General features: G+C 44.9%; 1 long non-coding RNA gene across 1 annotated transcript in view; it reads left to right on the forward strand.

Moving 5' to 3' along the window:
- Positions 1–12,018, forward strand: part of LOC126188889 (uncharacterized) — a 181,600-nt gene that overhangs the window by 68,268 nt on the left and 101,314 nt on the right. Inside the window, exon 2 of the long non-coding RNA XR_007537873.1 lies at positions 8,222–8,296. This is a non-coding gene — a long non-coding RNA (uncharacterized LOC126188889). The remainder of the gene's footprint in view (positions 1–8,221; positions 8,297–12,018) is intronic.

Genomic DNA, 12,018 nt, shown 5'->3' on the forward strand with positions numbered 1-12,018 from the left:
TCGCCCACACTAAGGTGACGACTCCCGTAAGAGTTCGGGCACACTGTGCGGATTCGCACAGACGAAGGTCAATGGCTGGGTAGCCTTTAACTATATATATATATATATATATATATATATATATATATATATATATATGAAGACAGTAACTCAAATGTTTTTTATTCCAGTCTTTGATCACAATATCAGTTCTTTATACGATGACCGGTTTCAGTCCGTAATGACCATCCTCAGATCTTTTTTACGCCATGTCCTAATTTCAGCTGTCCCCATCGAGGTATATCAACACCACCTGTCGGCAGCTGAGGGTTTCAATTAATTATCATTTATTCTAGAGAAGCTGCACCGTCATCAGTGGTATCTCTTCATTCGAGAACAGTTACTATCTTCATATATATATATGCTTTCAACATCGTCCTCCAACAGCGTAGTGGCATAGCTGCGATGTCGACATTTGTGTTTGTTCTTTAGTAGGGAAGGTTCACAACCAAAAGGCTCAGTGTGCTGCAGACGAATGAAGCAAGCAAGCAAGCAACCATTCCACGGAGATGTACTCGTGCTTCCTACAGCCAACTGAGTGAATTTAAAAGGGGTTAAATTGGTGGCCTTCCGAGTGGCGAGATGTCCGCCCCCGGTAGCTGAATGGTCAGCGTGACGGATTGTCATTCCTCTGGCAACCGGGAGTTGGGTCGGGGAATTTTCTGCGCCCAGGGACTGGGTGTTGTGCTGTCCTGACCCTCACCCTCATCCTATCATCCTCATCGACTGCAGGTCGCCGAAGTGGCGTCAAGCTGAAACACTGGCACCCGGCTAACGACCTGCCCGGCGGGGGGGGGGGGGGGGGGGGGGGGGGGGGGGTGGCCCTACCCATACGATTAAACAAATAAAAACTGGCGAGATGTTGCTTTCAGAGAAGTGCTACACAAGTTGGCGGTGCTGCGTCAGTTCTGCAAGAATGCTGGTGTCAGTGTTCGCGTGAACATTCTCACATCCGTAGACGACCTTCTGGGCGTCCAGACAGCTTATACGCTTGCCAGGATCGTCGTACGGTAAGGACAGCTGTGACGGACCGTACAGCCATCACAGAACGGACAAGAGGGTTCGAGAACCCAGACAGGCCAACACGGAACTGTTGCGAACCGGTTGTTAGCAGCCCATCTTCCACTCATGCCACAGCACCGACGTGCAAAGCCCGACCGGAGCCTTGGGAAGATGAAATCGCGCGCCGTGGTCTTCGGCGATGAAAGCAGATTCTGCCTGCACGCAAGTGACAGTCGCCTGCGCGTACGACGTAGAGGTGGCGAGCGCCGTCGCGTTGAGTGCATTCCTGCAACACACACAGACCTTATGGTCTTGGGTGTGATCAGCTGCGACGCTCGTTTTCCTTCGGTGTTTCTGGACGTGGCTGGAATGACAAGTGACTCGTGCCACTCGCCAGCCAACAACTTTTACGAAACCATGTGAACACGTCGAACAGGCATGGCACGACGTACCCAGCAAGGCTCCCGCCATCTGTACGGTCGACTGGATGACAGAGCCTGCATTGCGGCATGTGGACGCTACACTACGTACTAATGTGGATGTTTCAGCGTGGGTCGATCGCTTGTCCTATTGATGTGTGAATATAATCTTTCCTTGTACTCCATACGTACTGTTGCAACCATAAATCTGGAGTGAATTGGAATCCTCTAAAAAATATACTATTTTTTTCCGACGGTGTACTTCTGTTTTCTAACGCTGTGTAAAGGAGCAGTGTCAATACTGTCTCGTTCAAATGCAGAAACTAGACCCTCCCGCCGGAGGTTCGAGTCGTCCCTCGGGCATGGGTGTGTGTGTTGTTCTTAGCATAACTTAGTTTAAGTACTGTGTAAGTCTAGAGACCGATGACCTAAGCAGTTTGGTCCCTTAGGAATACACACACACACACACACACACACACACACACACACACACACACACACACACAGAGAGAGAGAGAGAGAGAGAGAGAGAGAGAGAGAGAGAGAGAGAGCAATATAATGTTGACTGGTCAAAGATTAAATAAGCTCAGCAGTGAGTATGGACCCTGCGGAGTCACCATCCTGCTGTTTTTGGAATCTTGCTAGCATTCATGTGAACCTCCATGACGTGAGCGTGGCAGTGCGGATCTGTATTGCTGCCAGTCGGTTGTATGGAACCGACGCGAAGACGTAACAGAACGGCAGGAAGGAGCTATCGTGTTTGAATATGCCCATGGTCACACAGTCAGTGAACTTGACCAATTTGTTAGTGTTTCAATGCGCACTGTATATCATATTTACAAGTAGTGATACACCACCTGCAACCATGTAACACGGTTTAAGAACAGTGGGTGTAAAAACATCATAACCGAGGGAGGCATGAAAAGAACGCCACGCCCCGTCTGTGACTATCGGTTTCAGACACAGCAGGAGTTTCTGCTGCTTGTGAATTCAGGTTCATCTCAACCCGTTTCACAGCGAATATTGAGAAGGGAATATTTGTGTCATGTCTTTGTATTCTTGGTAATTCAATATTCCTTAATGTTAAGAATTCAGATATCCGAAACACAAAGATAAAAATGTTTTTTGATTGCGAGTGCGGTTTACTTCTGTAACAAAATGAAGGTATAATGCACTGGCTAGACAAAGCTTTTGACAATGTTGACTGGAGTGCTCTCCATGAACTCCTGGAGGTATCAGGGGTAAAATACAGGAATCGAAAGGATATTTATAACTTGCACAGAAACCATATGACAGTTATTAGCGTCGATGGACATGAAAGGGAAGCAGTGGTTGAGAAGCAACTGAGACAGGGTTGTAGCCTATCTTCGATGTTATTCAAGCTGTACATTGAGCAGGCAGTAAATGAAACAAAAGAAAAATTTGGAGTAGGAATAGAAGTTCAAGTAGAACTTCGTCCGTGTCAAAGACTTGGAAGAGCAATTTAAGGGAGTAGACACTGTATTCAAAGATGGGTATAAGATGAATATCAGTAAAAGCAAAACGAGTATACTGGAATGTGACGCAATTAAATCTGCTGACGCCGCAGTAATTAGATAAGGAAACGAGACACTTAAAGTTGTAGATGAGTTTTGTTATTTGAGCAACAAAGTAACTCATGATGACCGAAGTAGAGAGGAGATAAAGTGGTGAGAAAAGCGTTTCTGAAGAAGAGAAGTTTGTTAATATCGAATATGGATTTAAAATGTTAGGAAGTTTTCTCTGAACATATTTTTATGGAGTGTAGTCATGTATGGAAGTGAAAACAGGACGATAAACAGTTCAGTTTAGACAAGAAGAGAACAGAAGCTTTTGAAATGTGGTTCTACCGAAGAACACTGAAGATTAGATGGGTAGACTGCGTAACTAATGGAGAGGTACTGAATAAAACTGGGGAAAAAAGAAATTTGTAGCGCAACCTGATTATAAGACGGAATTGGCTGGTAGGACACATTCTGATATATCAAGGTATCACAATTGTAGTACTGGAGGAAGAAGGTGTGGGCGTGGGGGCAGCCGAGGGGAGGTAAAAATCTTAGACGGAGACGATGTGATGAATACAGTAAACAGACTCAGAAGGATGTAGGTTACGTTAGTTACACTGAGATGAAGAAGATTGCACAACATAGAATAGCCTGGAAGGTTGCATGAAACCAGTCTTCGAGCTGAAGACCACAACACAAAAATAACCGCAGTTAAAGTCTTACTGTCATTTTGAAGCAATATGGGCAGAAGCGTGTATGAAAAGAACAATCTACTTTAATAGCACCGGCCTCAGCATTACAAAAGTTCCTATTAGTGGTAAATCAAATTCTGTTGTAACGGAATTCCTAAACGATTATTTGACAGCAGATAGAGGCAAATAATAAGTAAACGTTTATTTATGAAATACCGACGGGGGCATAGAGGTAGGAGCAAACAGTTTGAAAGTTAGTCACGCACAATGAAACGTATTCTCCATGAGAAACAAGTCCTTAGTCGATCGCTTGCCAGGTAAGGAGTGGAACGTCAGCTTATCCCATCTGCTCCTGTAGCGTCCCCCGCCCGGCCCATTCATGCGTGCGCCGCGACGTGTTCCGTCAACTGTAATGAGAGTGTCGACACAGCCGTAAGATATCGACACGGACGCACAGGTCGATCGTTCGCTGCGAGCATTCCGTGATGCCCGACCTTCTCGGGCCGCGCCATGAATAATGCATCGGCCGGCCGCGAGAGGCGCCACCGCCGACGCTGCTGCTAATGGCCGCCTGAGCCGCCATGTCCGCCACCCGCGCACACAAAAAATGGAAACCGCCGCCGGCTTTTAGCCTAAAAGATAGGCTGTAAAATATCGACCACTAGCTGCCTTTTTTTTTTCGCCGACGCGCAGGGTTTTAATGCAGGGTTGTCGGGGCTCGGTGGGTGCAGTCCGTTCGCTGTAATTCTTGGCCCAGGTAACAGAAATAATAAAGTGTGTAGTTCGGCCTTTGCCACGTGTTAAACCACTGTTTATACGACTCCAAATTAGCTGTTGCCGACTTCGGCGGCGGGCCGAACGTGTGAAGCTGCTTGCGGCGCTGTTAAGACACCTGGGAGCGCAGCGTAGCTCACCTACTTGGAGACCACTGTGGCAAACCAAACTGGTTTGCTATGGGGCTGGACGATAACTACAATTGTTTTAGGCTGTTTGGTTCTTCAACGGTTAATGATCATACTGTGACAGCCTGTGATTTCATAGCGAAATTTCCTACTGTCATCACAAAATTAAGCTCAACGATGCGAACATAATTCAGATGAATTGAAACTTCTGTTTACTGCAACCAGTCACAGTTTATTTTTATTTACATTTCGCGTTTCTGAGGCTAATCCCATATATACCTTGTGGATAACATCGGAAGTTGACTAAGGCTTTTTGCGGATGATACTGTAGTATATCAGAGGTTGTAGCAATGAAAAATTGTACTGAAATGCAGGAGGATCTGCAACGAATTGACGCATGGTGCAGGGAATGGCAATTGAATCTCAATGCAGACAAGTGTAATGTGATGCGAATACATAGAAAGAAAGATCCTTTATCATTTAACTACAATATAGCAGGTCAGCAACTGAAAGCAGTTAATTCCATAAATTATCTGGGAGTAGGCATTAGGAGTGATTTAAAATGGAATGATCATATAAAGTTGATAGTCGGTAAAACAGATGCCAGATTGAGATTCATTGGAAGAATCCTAAGGAAATGCTAACCGAAAACGAAGGAAGTAGGTTACGGTACACTTGTTCGCCCACTGCTTGAATATTGCTCACCAGTGCGGGATCCGTACCAGATAGGGTTGATAGAAGAGATAGAGAAGATCCAACGGAGAGCAGCGCGCTTCGTTACAGGATCATTTAGTAATCACGAAAGCGTTACGGAGATGACAGATAAATTCCAGTGAAAGACTCTGCAGAAGAGGCGTTCAGTAGCTCGGTACTGGCTTTTGTTGAAGTTTCGAGAACATACCTTCACCGAGGAGTCAAGCAGTACATTGCTCCCTCCTAGTATATCTCGCGAAGAGGCCAGGAGGATAAAATCAGAGATTAGAGCCCACACAGAGGTGTACCGACAATCTTTCTTTCCGCGAACAATACGAGACTGAAATAGAATGGGGAACCGATAGAGGTAGTCAAAGTACCCTCCGCCACACACCGTCATGTGGCTTGCGGAGTATGGATGTAGATGTAGACATCAAGTGATGCTAATTATTTTGGTGCTTATGCGTTGTATGTTCGATTTTTAGGAAACATGCCGCACCGCCTTGTAAACACTGTTTAGTAAAAGCCCCAAAGATATGTGATTTGATTGCATAGGCGAACAGTAACATAAATGTGATCACAAGTGCTAGTAGCTGCGACTGATGTTTAATGACGGCCACAACAACGTCTAACATAAAATGTTCACATTTAACATTGTTGAGATATTTGCTTCTCCGGAATGCTGTGACATCTTTGGTGAGTTGATAATGTTTACTTGCACAGAAGAACATTGTGTGAGAAACGCACGTCTGGAGATTTAAATGTTATGATGTTATACGCTGTTACTGTGCCGCAATGGATGGCATACTATATGGAGAGAGGCAGCGAAGTAGTTAGACACTGGACTCGCATTCACGAGGATGATGGTTCAAACCCGCGCCAGGTCATCCTGATTTAGGTTTTCCGCGATTTCCCTAAATCGCTTCTGGCAAATGCCGGGATGGTTCCTTTGAAAGGACAGGGCCGTCTTCCTTCCCCACCCTTCCACCATCCGAAGGGACCGATGACCTCGCTGTTTGGTCCTCTCCCCCAAATTAATCAAAAAAATCAGATGACTCTGAGCACTATGGTATTACAGTTCGAACTACTTAAACCTAACCTAAGGACATCACACACATCCATGCCCGAAGCAGGATTGGAACCTGCGACCGTAGCAGCAGTGCGGTTCCGGACTGAACCGCCTAGAACCGCTCGGCCACAAGGGCCGGCAGTTTAATAGGGAGTGCTTCATTACCCCTATTTTCGTGCGACCGTTAACTGCAGCTAACCCAGCAGCAAAGTGAAGTGTAGCTCGCATCGGTCAAGCTTACATCAAGTGAATTAACTAATTACGGAGCACAGTTAACTGAAAACTTGTGCTCAGACAGTGTTTACGTAATAGCTGAAGGGCACACCAAAAAAAATTGGAAACATAAAAACCATTTATGATGCGTAACACGACAATAAGTGAAAAATGTTTGGTCGAAAACAATAATGAACAATCTTGGTAAAAGAGGGACTTTATTTACTCTAACCTACGTCATGAACATAACTGATGTGGCAACTGAGTAAGAATGAAAACAAATATTAACTGTATAACATTCGCTATAATCGTAAAGTAATTAGCTATTCCATTTCTCCTCGGAGTTTTTCTAGACTTTGGTTTCATTCATGTACAGGGTTATTACAAATGATTGAACCGATTTCACAGCTCTACAATAACTTTATTATTTGAGATATTTTCAAAATGCTTTGCACACACATACAAAAACTCAAAAAGTTTTTTTAGGCATTCACAAATGTTCGATATGTGCCCCTTTAGTGATTCGGTAGACATCAAGCCGATAATCAAGTTCCTCTCACACTCGGCGCAGCATGTCCCCATCAATGAGTTCGAAAGCATCGCTGATGCGAGCTCGAAGTTCTGGCACGTTTCTTGGTAGAGGAGGTTTAAACACTGAATCTTTCACATAACCCCACAGAAAGAAATCGCATGGGGTTAAGCCGGGAGAGCGTGGAGGCCATGACATGAATTGCTGATCATGATCTCCACCACGACCGATCCATCGGTTTTCCAATCTCCTGTTTAAGAAATGCCGAACATCATGATGGAAGTGCGGTGGAGCACCATCCTGTTGAAAGATGAAGTCGGCGCTATCGGTCTCAAGTTGTGGCATGAGCCAATTTTTCACGGGCTACGCGTGAAACTTGCCCGCACGCGTTCAACCGTTTCTCCGCTCACTGCAGGCCGACCCGTTGATTTCCCCTTACAGAGGCATCCAGAAGCTTTAAACTGCGCATACCATCGCCGAATGGAGTTAGCAGTTGGTGGATCTTTGTTGAACTTCGTCCTGAAGTGTCGTTGCACTGTTATGACTGACTGATGTGAGTGCATTTCAAGCACGACATACGCTTTCTCGGCTCCTGTCGCCATTTTGTCTCACTGCGCTCTCGAGCGCTCTGGCGGCGGAAACCGAAGTGCGGCTTCAGCCGAGTTTTTCTAGACTTTGGTTTCATTCATGTATATTCACGGCTTGATGATACCTGTACAGAGAAATAGTCATGGGAATATGGTATTGATGGAACTAATAACTCAGTTACCAAACACACACACTCACACTCACACAGCTGGCCGGAGTGGCCGTGTGGTTCTAGGCGCTTCAGTCTGGAAACGCGCTGCTGCTACGGTCGCAGGTTCGAATCGTGCCTCGGGCATGGATGTATGTGATGTCCTTAGGTTAGTTAGGTTTAAGTAGTTCTAAGTTCTAGGGGACTGATGAGCTCAGAAGTTAAGCCCCATAGTGCTCAGAGCCATTTGAACTATTTTTGAATACACACACACACACACACACACACACACACACACACACACACACCGGAGAACAACCCAAGGTTGCTTTCGTAGAGTGTCTGAACTTTGATACGCCAGGAATGTAGCTGGTGTGTGATGAAGACGCGTGCTTCCGTTTCAGAGGCCGTCCAGCGCAGCAGGCGCGTTGCAGCGAGGCGAGGTCAGCCGCTCCAGCCGCCGTCGCCGCTACTTGTCGGTGAGTACCAGAGATTTCCCTGATGCGGCCCAGATTTTCCGTTTCCTCTCGTCGAGTGACCGTTCGCTACCAGGCCGTTAGCTATTGCGCCCGGTCACGGGACGGTAGCGAGCAAGTATCTCCGCCCGCTTTTGTTGAACGTGGGAAGACGCTGCGTGGGTCGCGTACTGCCCTCCGGGTGCTACCTGAGGACGGCTTCACGTGATTTCCTATGCCGGTCGAGGTAACCGTGGTGTCACGCCTATTGCGTAGCTTCCGTGGAGTATTCCCGCGGAGACTGAAAGTGTAGTGTTGGCAGAAGAGACAACACCGTGTTGCTAGAGGAGGCCGAAATGCACGCTATAAGCTCACGCAGACTGGCGTGAGGTCTGGAACAGTTATGGGAATTGAGTCTAATAAATAAAGTATGAAGCTCTTGGAATACTTTAATCCATAATTGGAGAACATCGGTCTGACGGTAGAGGCTTTATAATCTCAATATAAACTGGTAATGGCGCCTTGCTAGGTCGTAGCAATTGACGTAGCTGAAGGCTATGCTAACTATCGTCTCGGCAAATGAGAGCGTATTTGTCAGTGTAGCATCGCTAGCAAAGTCGGCTGTACAACTGGGGCGAGTGCTAGTACGTCTCACTAGACCTGCCGTGTGGCGGCGCTCGGTCTGCCATCACTGACAGTGGCGACACGCGGGTCCGTCGTATACTTGCGGACCGCGGCCGATTTAAAAGCTACCGCCTAGAAAGTGTGGTGTCTGCCGGTGACACCACAGAAAGCTTTCTCCGTGATCTGCTGCAATCCATTTTCATATTACATACGGTGATTCAGCCGCGCCTACCGATAGATCTTATGCAACCCGCAACGCCTAGAAAAGCCACACATGAGATTTTCCTGTTCTGTCGCTTGCTACGTGCAAACTAAACTAACAGGGCCTTTTAGTAAGAAATTTAATGAAGTTAAATTTTGTAATAAGATACGTTTTCGTTGGAGGCAGCAGTTGTCTAGTTACTCAAGAAAAACTGCTTTGAAGGTTAATTTTATATTTTTTTTCTTGAATAATTCGAAAACTATGGGCTCTAGAGCAAATATATCTCCATACACAATTTAACTACATTAAATTTCCTACAAAAGGATCCTGTGCATTTTCTCTGGAGGACTGATAGTCTGCACGTGATGAGGGAGAGAAAATGAAAATATTGCGCGCAGTATTTGAAGGCGTTGTGGGTTGCATAAATCTTTGGTGAGAGCAGGTGATTCACCTTGTATAATGCCATGTAAGATGGACATCAAACAGCCACCTTATCATTACATGTGAATATAAATTTATCTAAATCGTAGCGTAGTGTGGAGATGAAACGTTGATGTTAAACAGTTCGGACAACAAGAGAATGTATTTTATGAACATTTATATCATTATAATATCTCTGTTATCATTTTAACCGTGAATCAACTCATCCTTTTGAAAGTTAGTGCTACAGAAGAATGCTGAAGACTGCATGGGTACCTCGAATATATGATAACGAGGAATGAATCGAACTGTGGGAAAAGGAAATTTATGTCGCAGCTCGACTAAAAGAAGGGTTCAGTTGATTTGTAGAATATGACCAAGGCTTGAATACAGTAAACAGGCTCAGCTCGATGTTGGTTGCACAGAATAAACTTGCGTGGAGAGCTGCATCAAACAAGTCTTTGGAGTGAAGACGACAATAACCTACAACAACAGCATGCCTAGTTCTGGACCTTGGACAGCTGTTATCCTTTTCTCCATTACATACAACTCTGTGTGTAAATAGGCAAGAGAAGAAAGACTGTAACTTCATATTAAATATGGAAGTCAAATGAACGTATATACAATATAAATGTGTACGCATTGTGATTGTTCTGATAATAAGGACATTGTTGAAATTGCTAGGTGGTACATTACGAGTTTTAATGTTTGCCGGATGAGTTTCAGTTTCTCTGCACGATATTTTAACAACCTCATTTAGCCGTCCTCCTCAAGCGCTCGCTGATTGGACACCGACCAAACTGTTAACAAGACACGTTAACGTCTGTTTCGTTATTCGACGGCGCTGCGAAACAGCATCACATAAATTTAAGACGAACCAAAATGCCATGCCATCCTGTAAAGAAACACTGTGAGTAAGCTAAGGATAATATCGTAAGACAACACCCTTCACCAGAAAGGCTTCTTATAATACGCACTTATCTGAGTGTGGAGAGTGGACATTGGCATGTTTCCCGGCGTGATCTAAACAAGTGTCGGATGACCACGTTTTTCTCGAACTAATACTTTTATTCTTGTTAATTAAATTTTACGACACTCATATCCCCCTGTACTACGCTGTCGCAGAAGTTCGTTTCCCTGCATCACGAATCTGGTGTATTAGCATTTATTTCCCTCTCACAGATTAGGAACTGTTCGGTGACAGCCAACTAAATCAACTATCGGCTAACAATGGCTCACCTGTGTGAGTGAAATGAAATACGATAATGTACAGTCGTTGCTACAAAATGCAAGTCTCTGAAATTATCACCGGAACATGTAAAGAGCCATATTTTCCAAGCACTTTTTTATTTATTTATTTTTAATTTCAGTTTATTGTCTTTCGGATCGTGTCCATTCAGCCATCTCAGTCATGGAAAGACGATACTACAGCGCACTGAAGACGATTTTCTGGCCAGTTATGACGAAACGAACGTAAAGCCGTCGGCACACGGACCGTGCATCCGAACGTTGAGCGCGCCGAGTTTCTGACGTCATAGCGTGGAGTAGCACGTTCGGGAGTCTTTCCGTACGTGCAGAGCAATATCTGGCATGTCAGATATCCTGAGCGTGCGTCTGAGCGTTGACCAATGAGGTGGCACAACGCCACCTACGTCACACGCACGCCATCTCCCTTCAGTACAGAGTTGCAAGACGCCATATTGGCATTCATTTCATTCTTATATGTACATATGCCATTTCTGAGCACCAGCAAATTCAGAATCACTGGAAAACCCGTTGTTAACTGTGTGATTCGTACCAATAAAATAATAAGAAACATCATACTCGTGGCAAAAGAATTAGTGTAACTTCAGTATTATGAGGGTCGGCTACTTGAAGGCAGTGACACACTGAATTCCTCCCAAAACGCATTGTTATTGGTCAATGTGTTATAAGTAAATTTCAATTAGTAACATATCTACGATTTAGGTTTTCAGCAAGGGTAAAATAATACGATTAGATGCTATAGCAGTGTTGTCGGTTTAGCGTAATGAGAAGCGTCGCTGTCCTGTACTGATTTGTCTGTTGGGGCCATGGTTCGCGTCTTGACGCTTCTGAATTTTTTCCCCTAACATTCGCGTTTTTATTAGGTTATGATTCTTTATTATTAGTTTAATATAAGTATGTACTATAATATGTGATGTTATGTAAATATAAGCTCACCTTTTTTCGAGGGGTGAGTTTATTCGATTGGTTTAATCTACAGGACAGCATGCGCTACTTGTATAAAGATATTTTGCTCCTTTTTCTTTTACGCTTCGTAATTCACATGCTGCAAAGATTCTGCTACTGGGTAGGAACAGTGATCAAGTAAGACTGACCTTGGGGTTTTACTAAAATGTGGGAATGATGAAATAATGTTTATCTTATGCGGAGAGCCCGCATCTCGTGGTCGTGCGGTAGCGTTCTCGCTTCCCACGCCCGGGTTCCCGGGTTCGATTCCCGGCGGGGTCAGGGATTT

This window comes from Schistocerca cancellata, chromosome 5, assembly GCF_023864275.1.
Source record: "Schistocerca cancellata isolate TAMUIC-IGC-003103 chromosome 5, iqSchCanc2.1, whole genome shotgun sequence".
Taxonomy (NCBI): Eukaryota; Metazoa; Arthropoda; class Insecta; order Orthoptera; family Acrididae; genus Schistocerca; species Schistocerca cancellata.